General features: G+C 41.2%; 1 pseudogene; it reads left to right on the top strand.

The window, feature by feature from the left end:
* Positions 1 to 341: 341 nt before the first annotated feature.
* On the top strand, positions 342 to 2899 carry LOC119244124 (60S ribosomal protein L10-like; annotated as a pseudogene).
* The last annotated feature ends 15334 nt before the right edge of the window (positions 2900 to 18233 follow it).

Raw genomic sequence — 18233 nt, 5'->3', positions numbered from 1 at the left:
AAAAAACATTGATGAAACTAAGAGTTGGTTCTTTGAGAAGACAGAAAAATAGATAACTAACCAATAGATAGTCTAAACAAAAAATAAATAACGAAAACATTAATATCCAGAATTACAAATGAAAGACGTGAATAGTACAGAAATACAAGTGCTCATAAGAGATTACCATGACCAGATATCTTTACAAATTATTTTTATCAAATTTTTAAAAACGAACTAATGCCTACTTTGTTCAAATTGTGTTTAAAATACAAGAATTAGCAGTGTTCTCTAATACATTTTATGATGCCAATGTTACCTTAATAATAAAACCAGACACTCTTTGCCTTCGGCGGGCCCCCCAAGATCCTGGTGTCGCTATGGGCCGCCGCCCCGCCCGGTGTTACCAGTATTGTAAGCACAAGCCCCACCCAAAGTCTCGTTTCTGCTGCAGGGTCCCTGATTCCAAGATTCGCATCTTTGACTTGGGGCGGAAGAAGGCAAAAGTGGATGAGTTCCCACTCTGTGGCTCATGGTATCAGATGAATATGAGCAGCTCTCCTCTGAAGGCCTGGAGGCTGCCCATATTTGTGCCAACAAGTACATGGTGAAAAGTTGTGGCAAAGATGGCTTCCACATCCGAGTGCGGCTCCACCCCTTCCATGTCATCTGCATCAACAAGATGCTGTCCTGTGCTGGGGCCGATAGGCTCCAGACAGGTATGCGGGATGCCTTTGGGAAGCCTCGATCCCAATCCGCGTTTGCTTTTCAACCGCGCTGCTTTTCTGCGCTATCCCGATCCCGATCCGCGTTTGCTTTTCCAGGAAAAAATTAAAACAGTGTTAAAAGTTTTCTGAGACAACTTAAAGAGAAACAATATCTATACCCTGAAGATCCCAAAAGTAAAAGAAAAAGAGAAAGGCACAGAAAGCCTATTTAAAGGAATAATCACTAGAAATCAATCTGGGAAATGAACCAAAAGCTGTGATCCAAGAGAATTGAAGAGTTCCAAACAAAACAATACTACAGGGGCCTCCCTGGTGGTACAGGGGTTAAAGACCATGCTATCAGACTGCTGTCAGCCACTGCAGCATGAGTTCAATCCCCAGTCAGGTAGCTAACCCACAGGGCACAACAGACCTCTCCTGTCTCGTCCACTGTTCCCCTCAGCAGTGTATTTCAGTAGATCTGACTATTCTGCTCTCCTCTCTCTGATGAATCCTCTCAGCGCCCCCCCACCCCCACCTCTGGCTTACACCCCGATCCCGATCCTGATCCGCGTTTGCTTTTCCAGCGCCCCGCTTTTCCGTGCAAGCTTACCGGGCAGCCCAGGGCTGTGTGCTGGTCCTGGTCTCCTCCTGGGGGGGGTCTCTGTTTAATGGCGCCCGAAGCTCACCTCCGCGGCGAATCCTGCAGGGTTCTCCGCAGCTCCCGTTCACGGGGTGTGGTGGCTGCAATAGTTCCTTTCCACTCACAGTCCCGCTTGCTGCGTAGTTTGTTCTTGTTGGTCGTTTTAGTGTGTTTTTTCCCTCCTCTCTGCCGGTCGGAGAGTGCCGACTCTGGGCGGGGGAGGAGAGCAGAGTTCTGCGCTTTCTTCCCTTCTAGTCCTCTTTTATGGCAACTTTCTTCTTCGGGTAGTTTGCTGGAGTCACCCGTTTATCTTCCGTGTCCCAGTTCTCACTGGGACCTGCCGCTTTTCCTCCCTATTAACTTTTTTTAATGGGAGATCTTACTCGCAGAGTCTCCTCGCCGCCATGTTGCTCCGCCCTCTGTACCATATTGTTTTTAATACTATTGCTTTATAATACAATTTGGAGTCAAGTAATGTGCTATCCCCATTTCTTTCCTTTTTTCTTATGGTTGCCTTTAAATTCAAACATTTTGCTTTTTGTTCATTCTTTTATATTAAAAAGCAATGGATTTTTGTATGTTGATTTTGTTGTATGCCCTTTTGCTGTATACCTTCATTGTTTTCAATAACTTTTTTAATGGAGTCTTCCAAATCTTCTATATATAATATCATCTGCGAGTAGTGATAGTTTCACTTCTTTTCCTACTTGGATTCTCTTTATTTCCTGTGTTATCTAAAGCCCCGGTCAAAACTTACAGTATTAAGTTAAATGGAACTGGTGACAATGGGAATACTTGTCTTGTGCTGGATCTTTTGGAGGAAAGCTTTCAGTTTCTTACCATTGAGTATTATATAGGCTGTTAGTTTGTGATATATGGGCTTTATTATATTGAGGTAAGTTCTTTCTATTCCCATCTTAGTGTTTTCATCATAAATGTGCACTGTATCTTATCAAATGTTTTCTCTGTATCTATTGATATTATAATATGATTTTTATGTTTACTTTTGTTGACATGGTGCATTACATTAATTGATTTATGTATATTAAACCACTCTTGCATTCATTAAGTGGTATGAATCACACTTAATCATGGCGTATAATCATTGTGGTAGCTGTTGAATTTGATTTACTAGTATTTTGTTGAAAATTTTTGCATCAATGCTCATCAGGGATATTGATGTATAATTTCCTTTTCTCGTGCTCTCTTTGTCTGGTTTTATTATTATTATTATTTTGGTTAAGAATGCGGTTTTTATTTGTGTCACTAACAAGGGGGCAGCTCTTCTGCTCTCATGAGTGCAGGGCCTGCCACTTGTCCAGGGGGCCTTGATTTGGGATGTATTTGACACCACAGCCATCTGGGATGAGCCATTTTTCAGCTACCATGTCTTCAAACTCATCTGCATTAAACTTGGTAAAGCCCCACTTCTTGGAAATATGGATTTTCTGAGCCAGGGAACTTGAACTTGGCCCTACGCAGAGCCTTGATGACATGCTCCTTGTTCTGCAGCTTGGTGCGGATGGACATGATGACTTGGCCAATGTGGATCCTGGCCACGGTGCCCTGATATATTTTGGGGCTCCTTCGTTTGGTGAGTATATGTTAATTAGTGTTATTTCTTCTTGAAGTATTGTCCCTTTGATCATAATGTAGTGACCGTTGGGATCCCTTTTTATTTTTTTGAGTTTGAAATCTGTTTTATCTGATATAAGTATAGCTGTTCCTGCTTTCTTTTTTGGTCCATTTGCTTGTAGGATTGTTTTCCATCCTTTAACTTTGACCGGGGCTTTAGATAACACAGGAAATAAAGAGAATCCAAGTAGGAAAAGAAGTAAAACTATCACTACTCACAGATGATATTATATATAGAAGATTTGGAAGACTCCATTAAAAAAGTTATTGAAAACAATGAAGGTATACAGCAAAAGGGCATACAACAAAATCAACATACAAAAATCCATTGCTTTTTAATATAAAAGAATGAACAAAAAGTAAAATAAATCAAGACAATAACTTCAATTATAATTACTTCAAAAAGAAAAATTTCAGAATCAACCTAACAAAGGATATTATTAAATACAAGAACTGTAAGATGTTATTAAAGGATTTAGATAGTGACATATCCTGTGCTTCCACTCTTAGATAGAAGTGTATCCCATTCTCATGGATGGGGAAAATCAATATAACCAAAATTACTATCTAGCCTAAAATGATATACAAATTTAACACAATCCCCATCAATACACCACTATCAACAATGGATAGATCAACAAGACAAAAAATAAGTAAAGAAACTAAAGCTCTAAATAAGGACCTAGAGCATTTGGGCTTAACAGACATCTATAGAACACTAAACCCAAAAAAAACGGAGTACACATTTTTCTCAAGCGCACACGGATCATTCTCCAGGATCGATCACATACTGGGGCACAAGACAAACATCAACAGATACACCAAGATTGAAATCATACCAACCATCTTTTCTGACCATGAAGGCATCAAGCTAGAAATAAACCATAAAAAGAAGGCAAGGAACTTTCCTACCTCATGGAGACTAAAAACCACACTACTGAAAGACCACTGGACTAATGAGGAGATCAAAGAGGAAATTAAAAAATTCTTTGAATTGAATGACAAGGGGGACACCAATTTCCTAATGTATGGGACACAGCAAAAGCAGTAATAAGAGGAAAATATATAGCAATAGAAGCTCACATCAAGAAACAAGAGAGAACTCAAAGAAACAACCTAATCTCGAAGCTCAAAGATCTAGAAAAAGAACAACAAAAAAACCCCAAAACCAGTAGAAGAAAAGAAATAATAAAAACCAAAGCAGAAATAAATGAAATTTAAACTAAAATAACAATCCAAAAGATTAATGAAACCAAGAGCTGGTTCTTCGAAAAAATCAATAAAATAGAAAAACCCCTAGCCAGGCTTACAAAAGAAAAAAGGGAGAAAGCACAAATAAACAGGATCAGAAATGAAAGAGGAGAAATCACAACAGACACAGCAGAAATAAAAAGAATAATCAGTAACTACTATGAAGAGTTGTATGGAAACAAGTTCAACAATCTAGAGGAGATGGACAAATTCCTACAACTCTACAATCACCCAAAGCTAGATAAAGAAGAAATAGAACACCTAAACAGACCAATTACAAGCAGCGAAATTGAAATGGTAATCAAAAACCTCCCCAAAAACAAAAGCCCAGGACCTGATGGATTTACAAACGAATTCTACCAAACATTCAGAGATGAATTGGTGCCTATCCTTCACAAACTCTTCCAAAAAATTGAGAAGGAAGAGACAATACCAAACACGTTCTATGAAGCCAACATTACACTAATACCAAAACCGAATAAGGACAACACAAAAAAGGAAAACTACAGGCCAATCTCCCTAATGAACACTGATGCAAAAATCCTCAACAAAATTTTAGCTATCAGAATCCAACTATGTATCCATAAGATAATTCACCACGACCAAGTAGGATTCATTCCAGGGACACAAGGATGGTTTAACATCTGAAAATCAATCAACGTTATCCAACACATCAACAAAAAGAAATGTAAAAACCATATGATAATATCAATAGATGCTGAGAAAGCTTTCAACAAAGTGCAACACCCATTCATGATAAAAGCCCTTGAAATTCTTGGGATACAAGGAACATACCTCAACATCATAAAGGCCATCTATGACAAGCCAACAGCCAGTATCATTCTCAATGGTGAAAAGCTGAAAGCAATTCCATTAAGATCTGGAACAAGACAAGGATGCCCACTCTCACCACTGCTTTTCAATATAATACTGGAAGTCCTACCCAGAGAAATAAGGCAAGAGAAAGACATACAAGGAATCCAAATAGGAAAAGAAGAAGTCAAACTATCACTATTTGCAGATGATATGATAATATATATAGAGAACCCCAAAAACTCCACAGAAAAACTAATTCAACTCATCAATCAGTTCAGTAAAGTGGCAGGATACAAAATCAACACGCAAAAGTCAGTAGCCTTCCTATACACAAACAATAAATCTGAAGAAGAAGAAATTAAAAAAACATCCCTTTTTTTATTGAAACAAAAAAAATCAAATATTTGGGAATAAATCTAAAAAAAGAGGTAAAGGACCTATACAAAGAAAACTATAAAACACTGTTAAAAGAAATAGAAGAAGACACAAAGAAATGGAAAGACATCCCCTGCTCATGGATTGGAAGAATAAACATTATTAAAATGGCCATCCTACCAAAAGCAATATACAGATTCAATGCTATTCCAATCAAAATTTCAATGTCATTCTTCAAAGAAACAGAACAATTATTGATGAAATTCATATGGAATCACAAAAAAACCCAGAATAGCCAAAGCTCTCCTGAAAAAGAAAGAAGGGAATGAAGGCATCACACTCCCAGACTTCAAACTATACTACAAAGCCATAATCATCAAAACTGCATGGTATTGGAACAAGAACAGACATATAGACCAATGGAATTTAATAGAAAATCCAGAAATAAACCCACAGATTTATGGTCAACTAATCTTTGACAAAGGAGCAAAGACTATGCATTGGAGCAAAGAAAGTTTGTTCAATAAATGGTGCTGGGAAAACTGGGTTGCTACATGCAAAATAATGAAGCTTGACCACTACCTCACACCTTACACAAAAATCAACTCAAAATGGATTAAAGAACTGGACATAAGACCTGAAACCATAAAATATATAGAAGGAAATATAGGCGAAACACTACGTGATTTGCACATCAAAGACATCTTTACAGATACATCACCCAAAGCAGTGATAGTGAAGGCAAAGATAAACAGCTGGGACTACATCAAATTAAAGAGCTTCTGCACAGCAAAAGAGACAATAACAAAAACAAAGAGAAACCCCACTGACTGGGAGAACATTTTTGCACACAACACTAATGATAAAGGACTGATCACAAAAATCTGCAAAGAGCTGATGAGACTCAACAACAACAAAGAAAATAACCCAGTCAAAAAATGGGCAGAAGAGCTAAAAAGAAACTTCTCTGAAGAGGAAATGCAAATGGCCAACAGGCATAGGAAAAAATGTTCAACATCACTTGTAATCAGGGAAATGCAAATCAAAACTACCATGAGATACCATCTTACACCAGTGAGAATGGCACATATTAAAAAAACTAGCAACAACAAATGTTGGCGAGGTTGTGGAGAAAAAGGAACTCTCCTGCATTGTTGGTGGGAGTGCAAACTGGTCCAACCACTATGGAGAGCTGTGTGGAGATTTCTGGACCTACTAAACATAGAGCTTCCATATGATGCAGCAATTCCACTCCTAGGTATTTACCCAAAGGACACAGAAACATCAATTCCAAAGAGCACCTGCACACCTATGTTTATAGCAGCACTGTTTACAATAGCTAAGCTTTGGAAACAGCCCAAATGCCCAAAAATAGATGACTGGATCAAGAAGATGTGGTACATATATACCATGGAATATTACTCAGCATTCAAAAAAGATAAACACATGCAATTTGCAGCAACATGATGGCACTGGAAGGGATCATGCTCAGTGAAATAAGCCAAAAAGAAAAAGAAAAATACCGGATGGTCTCACTCATAGCAGGAATCTAGAAAACTTAAATAAGGGACCAGGAAAATGAATAACAATAAGAAAGTGAAAATCAAAATCAACAAAAAACTATGAACCAGAGACACTTTTTGGGAGGTGGGGGGTGGGAGGGGAGGGATTAGGGTCAGAATGGGTGGGTTGCAATTGTATGGGGAATATAAAAATAAAATTTATTATAAAAAAAAAAGAAAATCAAATTTTGCAAGAAGTGAAGTACATATTTGAAAGGTAGTAAACATTGGGCAAACCATAAAAAAAAAAAAAAAATGGTACAATGGCCTCCCTGGTGGCACAAGGGGTTATTTCTCAGCACTATGAAGCTATCACCAGCCATTGCAGCATGAGTTCGATCCCCGGCCAGGGAGCTGGCCCACATGGCACATCAGACCTCTCCTGTCTTGCCCACTGCTCCCTCATCAGTGTATTTCAGTCGCTCCACCTGTTCTGCTCCCTTCTCTATCTCTGGTGAATCTTCTCACTCCCCATACCTCTGGCCTGTTACCCCAGTTCTTGTATGCATAAATAAATTCAAAAAAATCAAAAGAACTATATGGTACAACGGAACAAAATCAACAATCCAGAAAAGAATCCATGGGTATACCAGTACCTAGTCTATGATAAAATATCCATGACCATAAAATGGGGAAAAGACAGTGTCCTTCATAATTGGTGCTGGGGAAGTTACACAGAATGAAGTTGGATTACTCGCTAACAACATACACAAAAATAAATTCCAAATAGATCAAAGATGTAGATATAGGACCTGTAACAATAAAATACATAGAAGAAACATTAGCAATACATTCCATGATATCAACAATAAAGGTATTTTTGGTGACTCAACCCATATGGCAAGGGAATTGAAAACAAAAGTAAACAACTGGTATTACTTCAAGTTAAAAAGCTTCTACATAGCAAAAGAAAATACAAGATGATTAAATAGATGCCCTATTGAATGGGAAAAAATATTTACACCATATACAAATAATAAAGGACTAATATCCAAGATATATTTAAAAACTCATAAAAAAAACCCAATCAACAAATGCACAGCAGATGTGAATAGATAATGCACCAGAGAGGATATCCAGAATAATTTCATAATTATTATCCTGAACCAAAGAAGTGAGACACGGAAGAGTTCATACTATTGATTTTACATCTCTGACATCTTGGAAAAGGCAAAAAACTACTCTTTAGAATCAGAAAACAGATCAGTGCTGCCTGATATAGGGAATATTAATGCTAAAGGAATAGGAGATTAGAGGGAATGTTATATAGCTTGATTTGGAAGTATTTACTAGAATTTTTACATATATCAAAATTCAAATGACTGCACACTTGTTATATACAATACATTACTTGTAAATTATATCTCAGTAGGTTTGATTTTAAAAAGAGGGGGAAAAAAGAAGAGTAGAAGAACTAGCTCAAATGAGACTTGTCACTGTTTCTCATTAATACATTGGGCCTCCCCTGGTGGCTCAGTGGTTGAGCGCTGGGTTGCGAATCTTTCCACGCCTCTGCAGCACTGGTTCGATCCCCGACCTCCGGCGAGGGTCCCACATGGCACACAGACCTCTCCTGCCGCGCCCTCTGCTCCCCTCAGCAGTGTATTTCGTCAGTCTGCCTGTTCTGTTCCCCGTTCTGGCTCTGGTGAATTCTCTCACCCTCCCGTGCTTCTGACTGTACCCAGTGCTTGTATAAATAAATAAATAAATCTTAAAAAAAAATACATCACCTTACACAAGTTGCTTATTTCTTTATCTATAAACTGAGATTTTTTTATTGAGGTATAATTGACATATAAAACTATATGAGTATAAGTATACATGTGATGATTCAATATTTGTATATATTGTGAAATAATCACCATAATGTCATTAGTCCATTCCTATGTGTAGCTACAAAAAGGGATAAAATTGTTTTTTGTGAGGAGGACTTATAGGGTCTGTTAGTAGCATCAATTTCATAGGATTGTTGGGAAGATTTAGTAAGATGTTATTATGTTGTTTGAGGTTCTACATGAACTTAAAATTAAAGGTAGTTCTTACTACTATGATTCATGGATTTTTCCTGATGAATTCATGAAAGAATGTGGCTCATGACTCATCTTGTTTTCAGAAGAGCTGCCTCTACAGATCTCAGAGTAAATGTGCACCTTTATCCACCACCCACAGATCATGCAGGCAGAACATACAAATCACACCCTAGAAAAACACCTTTTTTAATGCCAACTATCAGCAGGGAAATTAGGCTGAACTTCTTCCCCCATTCTTGGTACATGGCCATAGAAAAGACATCTAACTCTTTAAGACTGAGTGAGATTACTTTGGGAACAGGGCAGTCCAGTTAAATGCAGGCCGATTTGAACTAAAATGGGCTCATTTGACCCAGTGAAGTGTCAGAACAACTGCTCTCTTTTATATTCACATGCGGTGTTATGTTTCACTAAGGGTTTCTGTCCTCCTTGTCTATGACAGCTTGCTTGGCAGCTTGAGCCTGCCCTGCCCACAATTTGGCCCTCTGCCATTTACCTTATGATTACGATCTCAGTAACCACTCCTGTTTGAACCTAGCAGCCTTTCCCATATGCACACCAGTTTGATCACACCTAATCAGTCAACCTTTCACTGTCTCCTACAAAACAACTCACCCACATGGCTCCTGAAAGCTCTTCCTTGGAGCCTCCAGACTCATAGATCCTCCAGACTGAAGGAGGGTCTCTGCTGGCACCTGCGAGAAGCTGAAAGAATTTTTGACAGGTTTATCTTCCAAAGCTGAAAGATCAGAGAAGCCTTCCATCAGCCTGTAAGGGATTTTAGAGTAAGATAAAAATTATGGGGGCCTCCCTGGCCCCAGAGAGGTTCAAGTCTCAATGCTATCAAGCTATCGCCAGCCACTGTGCATGAGTTCCATCCCGGGCCAGGTTGCTGGCCCACATGGCGCAGCAGACCTCTCCTGTCTCCCCGCTGCTCCCCTCAACAGCATTTTTCAGCAGATCTGCCTATTCTGCCTATTCAGCAGATCTCCCCACTGTCTCAGGTTAATCCTCTCACCCCCCACACCCCTGGCCTACACCTGAGCTCTTGTATGCATAAATAAAATAAATCTTAAAAAAGAAAAGATAAAAATTAAGGATGCATACTGGCCTTAAGTTAAGATCCACATTAGATGAAGCTGGGTTTGATACAACTTGTGCAGCCCAATGCTTTGTCTTGGCAGTTCTTGTCTTAGGAAAGTTTTTCTGCTTGCAAGATTTCTTGTTTTGACTTTTGATTCCATATTTCACTTTCTTTGCTCAAGTTAACATAACATAACTGATGATGACAGCATCCAGAGCAGTCTATGAAATGTGGGCCTTGGTCTATCATCTCCCTTATTTATTAGTTGTATGATTTGGGGTCAGGGCCTCTGCTCCCGCCACTCTGGCCTTATTTCTACTCATGTCATGCTCACTTCTCCCTCAAGGTCTTGACATTTCCCTCTGTGAGGGACCCCCTTCATCAAGATCTTCTGAGGATAATTTCTTCTTGTCATTCAGATCTCAGTTCAAATGTCATCTCTTCAGGTAGAACTTTCCTAACCAGCATTTCTAAAATGCCTTCCCCAGTTCAGTCAGTCTTATTTTATTTCTTTATAACATTTTTCTTATTTACTTATCATCCATCCATCTCAATTAGAACAAAAATTTGTAGAGGGCAGAGCGGAACCTTGTTGTCTTTTCTACCACTATACCCCTGAAGTTTAGAATTGTATCTGGCATATAAATAGTATGTTCCTAGTAAGTATTTATTGGTGAATCAATGAATTACTATCTCTAAGGCTTATTTTCTCTATCTGTATAATGGAGATAATAATACCTCCCTATAGAGTTAGTGAAAATGCATGTGAAAATATTTGTCCAGGGCTTAGCAATGCTTGGCATATAGTAAGTGTGCTATAATGCTGGGTCATCATACATCCCCCCTATTGAGTTTATAAGCTCATCTAGTGCACAGACCATATCCTTATTTATATATTGCATATTGCTATAAATGTAGTAGAAACAATGAAATTTCATATAAATGAAAAAATTTCCTACTAGTAAATCAAGCCTTCAAAATAGCCATGTAGAAAAACACACAAACTTTAAGTAAGCTCATCTTTTAGATTCAACTCAGGAGGCCTCCCTACCCTCCAGGCTTTCCAGAATGTTCTGTCCTGTCCTGAAAGGGTCAGGGGATTCGGTGGCTATTCCCTATAAGGACTTGAACCAGAGCACCTGTGCTTTGATTTCACTCATATACTCACAGGTATGTTTTCATCTACTTGGCTGCCGGTGCTTTGAATCTGACTTATGTTTATAGCCACACTGACTGGGCCTGTGTCTTCCAACAGCATGTATAGGAGTGTTGAAGGATAGAACAGCAGTAAAGGGATAATGGCATAGTAATAAAGAACAGACTCTGTACTCAAGGCACCTGAATTCAAATCCTAGCTTCTGCCACTCATCTACAGTGGGGCTTCAGAGAAGTTATTTACCCTCTGTGCCTCCGGTTCCTCACTAATGAAATGAAGATAACAAAGAACCAATCTCACAGTTATTAAGGTGGTTAAAAGACTCCCTACAGGGCCTCCCTGGTGGCGCAGCGGTTGAGTGCCACACTGCGAAGCTGTCTGCAGCCTCTGCAGCACCAGCTTGATTCCCTGCCAGCCAGGGAGAACCCCACATGGCATAGCAGACCTCTCCTGCCTCGCCCGCTTCTCCCCTCAGCAGTGTCTTTGGTCTGTCTGCCTGTTCTGCTCTCCACTCTGGCTCTGGTGAATTCTCTCACCCTCCTGCGCTTCTGACCTATACCCCAGTTCTTGTATAAATAAATAAATCTTAAAAAAATAAAGGGCCTCCCCGGTGGCGCAGCGGTTGAGCGCTGGGTTGCGAGGCTGCCCGCAGCCTCTGCAGCGCCGGTTCGATCCCCGGCTGCTCTCTGGCCACAAGAAGAGGGTCCCACATGGCGCGCAGACCTCTCCTGCTGCCCGCTGCTCAACCTCAGCAGTGTACTTCGATCCTTCTGCCTGCTCTGCTCCCTGCTCTGGTGAATTCTCTCACCCTCCCGCGCTTCTGACTGTACCCAGTGCTTGTATGTATAAATAAACAAACAAATAAATAAATCTTTAAAAAAAAAAAAATAAAAAATAAATAAATAAATAAATAAATAAAAATAAAATAAAAGACTCCCTACACACAGGATTCTTAAAATAGTGCCTTCACTTCTATATGGCTCCACATTTCAGGTAGCTATGCTCTAGAAAACTCTTGGCTCATTGAAAATATTCAGTATTTATCAAATGAAGCTGAAAAGTTTCTTGTAAATTGAATTTTTTAAATAAATTTAAACATACTTAAATGCACAGAAAGAAATTACAAATTGGTAATTTGCAATATGTATAAACATGTCTTATTATTTTTCAATTTCATATTTATCCTAGTAAATGTGGTAAATGTATAGATGTATACTTCCTCTCCAAAAAGGACTTTCAGAAAACATATTAAGAAAAAAAAAGGTTCAGTGATTTCAGCTTAGGGATTTACCTGTTTGAGGTGAAAATTCTCTCCAAACAGATAGTACTCTACTTTTTTCAGTTTCACAGCTTCTAAGTTTACTTTCTCTATGGACCTTAACTAGAGCAGTAAAAATCAAGTTCAGCCAAGACTTTAGAAATGTTGCTTCTCTATTATCTACAGAAGAAACAACAGGGGGTGGAGGGAGTGTTCTCAGCTCTCAATTAACAACGAATTTAAGTGCTGCACATTACTTTTAATAGAAGTGAGTTACGAACTCCATGCAAATAGGGATTAAATGATGGTATAGAAACTGCTTTTGCTTAGTTTTACTTTTTCTAATCATTTAGCTGTTGGGAGAGAAAATGTTTATAGTAGCAATGTGATTGCTTCTGTTTAATAATTAATTGATACTTTGTAATACCAGCCTAAAGTGAATATCAAGAACTTTTAAGAATTGGTTCTTTCCTGAAAGATACTTTGGCCATGTATTTGTAAAACCAGTTTATTTTTCACAGGTACTCTTGAAAAATACTCAAATAAACCAACTTAAAAATGGTTTAAATGTTTTCTAAAGTGACTAGAACTCAGTTCATTTTGATCTAATAGAGTGTGTTTTAGTAGAGACTAGGAAGAAACACATGTACATTCCTCAGAGAGGAATAAAAACCCCTTTGTACTGGGAAGCCCTAGTCACAGAAGCCCAGCAGGCTTTGTTGATAGCCATTGCTTGTGAATGATAAAGTTTCAGCTTAATTTGCTGAAATCTTATCAGGTTTTCTTTCTTTTAAAATGTAGTATAGTAAATATAAACATCGTTCCCTACGGGTGATGACACCATGGGTCAGTCATCAATGGGACGAGCACTTTAGGTTTGTATCCCACAAGGGGTTAGTGTTCCATAGCTCCTTTACCTTCATTCAGCCAGAACCACTTGTAAGCATTTGTGAGATAGCTGTTTGGGTGATGAATATAATTTATTGCCATAGGCTTGGAAACACATACAAACAATCACTATTATGGGCTGAATTATGTCCCCTAGAATATATACCTTGAAGCACTAACCCCCAAATGTGATGATATTTGGAGGTGGGGCCTTTGGGAGGTGATTCAGTTTAGATGAGGTCACCAGGGTGGGGCCCTCATGATAGGATTAGTGCCAGAGATCTTGCTTCCTCTTTCTCCACTATGGTTATTATGAGAAGACAACAGCCTGCAAGTTAGGAAAAGAGTCCTCATTGGGCAATCAAATTGACTGGCACGTTTTGGACTTCCCAGCCTTTAGAAATGCGAGAACATAAATTTCTATTGTGTATGCCAACTAGTCTATGATACATTGTTATGGCAACCTGAATTGACTAACGAATGCACTGGCTTTTACTAGAGGAACAATTCATTTATTTATTTACTTTTTCATTCATTTGATTATTCATTCTTCTTCCATGTACCAGGCTGTGTTGAATGTACAGAAGAACCAATAGCAAACAAAGATGAATAAAATCTCCTACCCTATGGTTTAGTTGTGTGGGAGACAGGGACATTAGTTGAGTAACACTAGTAAACCTAATGTTCTATGGTGATAGATGGTATAAAGGCAAGATCCTGGGAGCTAGGATGCAACATGTCATGGTGGGAGTTTGGAGGTTTTGAAAAGAGGACTGAACAAAAATGGTTGTCAGAGAGCAAGGGGACTGTGGTACCTGGTAAGAGATGAGCAAGGAGAGACATTCAAAGAGTTGAAGGCAAAGTTAAAGAAGGATGTTAAGCTGAGCCACTGATAATCAGATTTGTGAGGGTTGTGGTGATGGAAGATGATTAAAGAAAAAGATTAAATAGATGTTAGAGATGAGGGATAAATAAAATGAAGCTTGATTTCTGGGTGTCTGACTTGGGAAGCTGGATGAAAACGTGTTATTTATTCACGGAGAGAGGAAATAACGGAAGAGGACCAGGACTGGGAAGAAAGATAACGTATTTGTTTTAAGACAAATACATAGCAAGATAACAGCATAGAAAGTTGGGGAGATGTGTTTTTTTTTTCCTATTTCATATCGGTAAGTACCAAAATCAATCAGCCAATCGATCATATACATACAGACACATACACACACATACACATAGCCATGGAGTACAGATGAGACATTGACTAGTTATGTTTAAGAAACATCAAACAGGACTTCCAAGAAGTGATGACCTCACTCATGTGTTGTTTTGCTGCCTCACTAGAGTACAAACTTCATAAAGGCGGAGATTTTGTTGACTATTATGTCTCTATAGTATAGAACGATACCTGGCAAAATATAGACACACAAGAGTATTAGTAAAATGAATTAACAAAAGGAGTGGGAAGAAGGTAGAGAAGGGCTGGAGTCAGAGGAAATGATTTTACAGGAGTGCAAGGCCAAGAGCCTCCATTTTATTGGCTGCTTACATAGAAGCTCATCTTCTGAGAGGGAATTGGGATACAGGGTTTGAAACATCTGTGGAAAATAACTTGGAGAGGAAGTTGTGAAACATATAAAATCAAGCCAAACGGTTTGTACTGTACTTGGGAGTGAGGTGAGGTGCAAAAGAGAAGAGTTTTGCATTCCAATTGTGGTAACTCAACTTTTCTTAGAGTTGGATATAGAACTATAGAGAGAATTACAGAGTAGGGAGAACCAAGGAGAGGCTCTTGACAGAACATGCAGGTGAGGGGGGAGCAAAGAAAGTGAAACTTGGAAAGAAGAAAACCACCTGAAGGTTCTATGTAAATAAGGCAGAATTTGAAGGAATGAACCCAAAGCATACACAAGTCTTCTTTGGTTTCATGCCTCCATGATTAGTAAAACGAAGAAAAAACCAAAACCCTCAACATAAACATACCTGCTATTTGGCAGCAAGGAAATCTCAATTGGCTGGAAGTAAGTTTCAGGACTAAGTGCCAGCTACTGTCCCTTTTTCTTTCCCTCTCCTTGGGCAGGGCATTGATGTAAACAAGTAGTAAAGAAATAAAATGAACCATTTTATTCTACTTCTTCTTTGCTTACTTCTATTTTCATTTTATTAATAAGCCAGGGCTGCCAGTGCTCATATTAAATATGATTTACTGTTGCATATCCATTTATGGGGGATGAGGTGGGTAAAGAAGTAAGTTTTTTCATTGTTGAAAAGTGGAAGTTTAACGACCAATATCCAGAATTCTTTTTCTAGACGCCGGTGGGTCATGATCTTTTAGGGTGTTTCTGAGATTTCTTTGCTAGAAAATGGAAACCAATGCATAGGAACTAGTTTTTTCAGTACTAAACAGCCCGTTTATGAGTTGTAGGTTACCAAAAAGGATTCTTGCTTTCCACAAATATGCTAACTTTTAGGATTAGAGGCTCTTTTATTTTTATTTAGATTCTAAAAGTTAACATGATTTTCTCTTCCCTGCAACGTGCACCACTTACGGTCTTCTCTCTCAATTGGTAAGTAACTTTCATCTTTCAGGACAAAAAACCTTGAATTTATCCTTGAGATTTTTCTTTTATATTTCATATCTAATCTATTAGGACATTCTGTGATTTCGACCTTCAAAACCATCCAAAGTCTGACCACTTTTCACCACATTCACTGTTACGGTCCACACCATGTCCACATTTCGCCTGGATTATCAACCTGTTTTCCACAGAAGCTTAGAGTGATTCTACTAAATTGAAGTCAGATCATGGCACTCATCTGGTCAAAAATTTTCCATGGCTCCCTGTATTAGCTACTCCTTTTCCCCTCCTACATAGCTATCCTGGCCTCCTTGGTGGCCCTCAATAAGCCCGCAGTCCCACACCTCAAAGTGTTGGCATTGGCTGTTCACAGTTCGGATGCCTTCCCTCACCTAGTCATGAGTTCACGCCATAGAGTCTGTGTTCACTCATGACTTTTTCTACCAGGTCTACCTTGATTACCCTCCTTAAGACTACAACTGTATGACCCTACCTCCTTTAATATTTTCCTTCTTAACTATACTTGTAAATTTATGTAATTATTATTAATCTGCTTAGCTCTTGGCTTTACGATTGATGCAATTTTTGGTTTTGCTCAGCACCATAACTCTAGCGCTTAGCACTTTCACGTGAGTGAAAGAAAGGATGAATTCCCTTTACTCAATTCAGGACAATCCTCTTAAAACAACTAGACTTTAAATCGGATTTTTGGAGGGGCCTCCCCTGGGGGCGGGTGGCTGAGCGCAGTGCTGCGAAGCTGTCTACAGCCTCTGCAGTGTGGATTCAATCCGACTGGCTGCGGAGATGCCCACATGGCAAGGCAGACCTCTCCTGTGTCGCCCGCTGCTCCCCTCAGCAGTGTATTTCATCAGTCTGCCTGTTCTGTTCCCCACTCTGTCTCTGGTGAATCCTCTCATCCTCCCGCGCATCTGGCCTGTACCCCTGTTCTTGTATGCATGAATAAATCAATCTTAAAAAAAAACAAAAAAAAAAACCCGGATTTTTGGAGTGAGCTTGCCTGGGCAACTTTGCCTGAAATAAAGCTTTGCAGTTAGGGTTTCTGCAGTCTGTCTCCCGAGAAGATGGAAGACAGTGCCTGAAACAGCTCTGGCCCTCTTTCAATGCGCCGCTGCAGGTGTCCCAGGCGCCCCTGCAGGAGGGTAGCGTGTGCTCCTAGACATCAGACACTGCCCTAGGGGTAACAAGCCCCTTCCTGTGTGAAATCCAACTCACCTTTGAGAAGCGGAAAAGCAGTTCAGCATGGCTTTATAGTTTGTTTTTTTAGCGTGATAAAATGTACATTAACAATCCACCATTTTAATCATTTTAAATGTCCCCTTTTTAAATTACGCAAAGGCGCCACCCGTGAGCTTTAAATTACCAAGCGGGCAGTGGCAAATGTGTGTGAGAGAGAGAGGGAGAGGGAGGGAGGGAGAGGGAGGGAGCGGGAGAGGGAGAGGGAGGGCCCCCCAAACCCGAGGAACTCCCGGGACGGGCTGCAGGACGCGGAGCGCCACGAATCTGCTCTAAGCGGGGTCCCGGCTGCCTCGTGGCCTCGGGGGACCCGCAGTTCCAGCGGCGCAGCCACGGCCCCCGCGAGGTGCGCTCTGGTAGCTCGGACAGGCCGAGGGGAGCCGGGTCAGCGCGAATCCCGACCCACATTCCCGCAGGCCAAGTGCTCAACCCCGAGCAGCGGAAGCCGCGGGGAAGGCGGCTGCGCCCGGGCGCCGGGGGCCTCTCACATGCAGCACAGCTCCCCGCCGCCCCGTCCCCAGCGCCGCGGCGCCAGAAAGCGCGCCCCCGCGCGCCCCCAGCCGCGGGCTGAGAGAGAAGCGCGCGCCGGCGCCGGCTTCCGCTGGTGCCCGCCGCCCCGCCCCGGCCCGCCCCCCGGCCCGCCCCCGGCCCGCCCCCGGCCCGCCCCTCGGCCCGCCCCCTCGGCCCGCCCCTCGGCCCGCCCCGCCCCTCGGCGGGCGCGCGCCGGCCTCCCCTCCCCCAGCCGCGCGCCGCGGGCGGGCGGGGCCCGCGCTGGGGGCGGAGCCGGCGCGGCCTGGCGCGGGCCCAGTCGGGATTAGTTGGTTTCGGAGCGGAGGAGGGAGAGTCCGGGCCGTCGCGAGCGCCGAGGAGACAAAGCCGCGTCTGGGCCCTGCGGGGTGGCCCGGGGTCGGGGCGCCCCAGCCGGGAGGGAGCCCCGCGGATCGGCGGGCCGCCGCCCCCCGCCGCCGCCCCGCAACAGGTTCGCCGCCGCCCGGCGCCTCGCGGCGCCCTCTCTTCGC

The sequence above is a fragment of the Talpa occidentalis genome, unplaced genomic scaffold (genome assembly GCF_014898055.3).
Source record: "Talpa occidentalis isolate TD23 unplaced genomic scaffold, MPIMG_talOcc4v2.1 talOcc4.14, whole genome shotgun sequence".
NCBI classification, from domain to species: Eukaryota; Metazoa; Chordata; class Mammalia; order Eulipotyphla; family Talpidae; genus Talpa; species Talpa occidentalis.
Note: the sequence above shows the minus strand (reverse complement) of the source record. Positions and strands in the feature narration are given on the sequence as shown.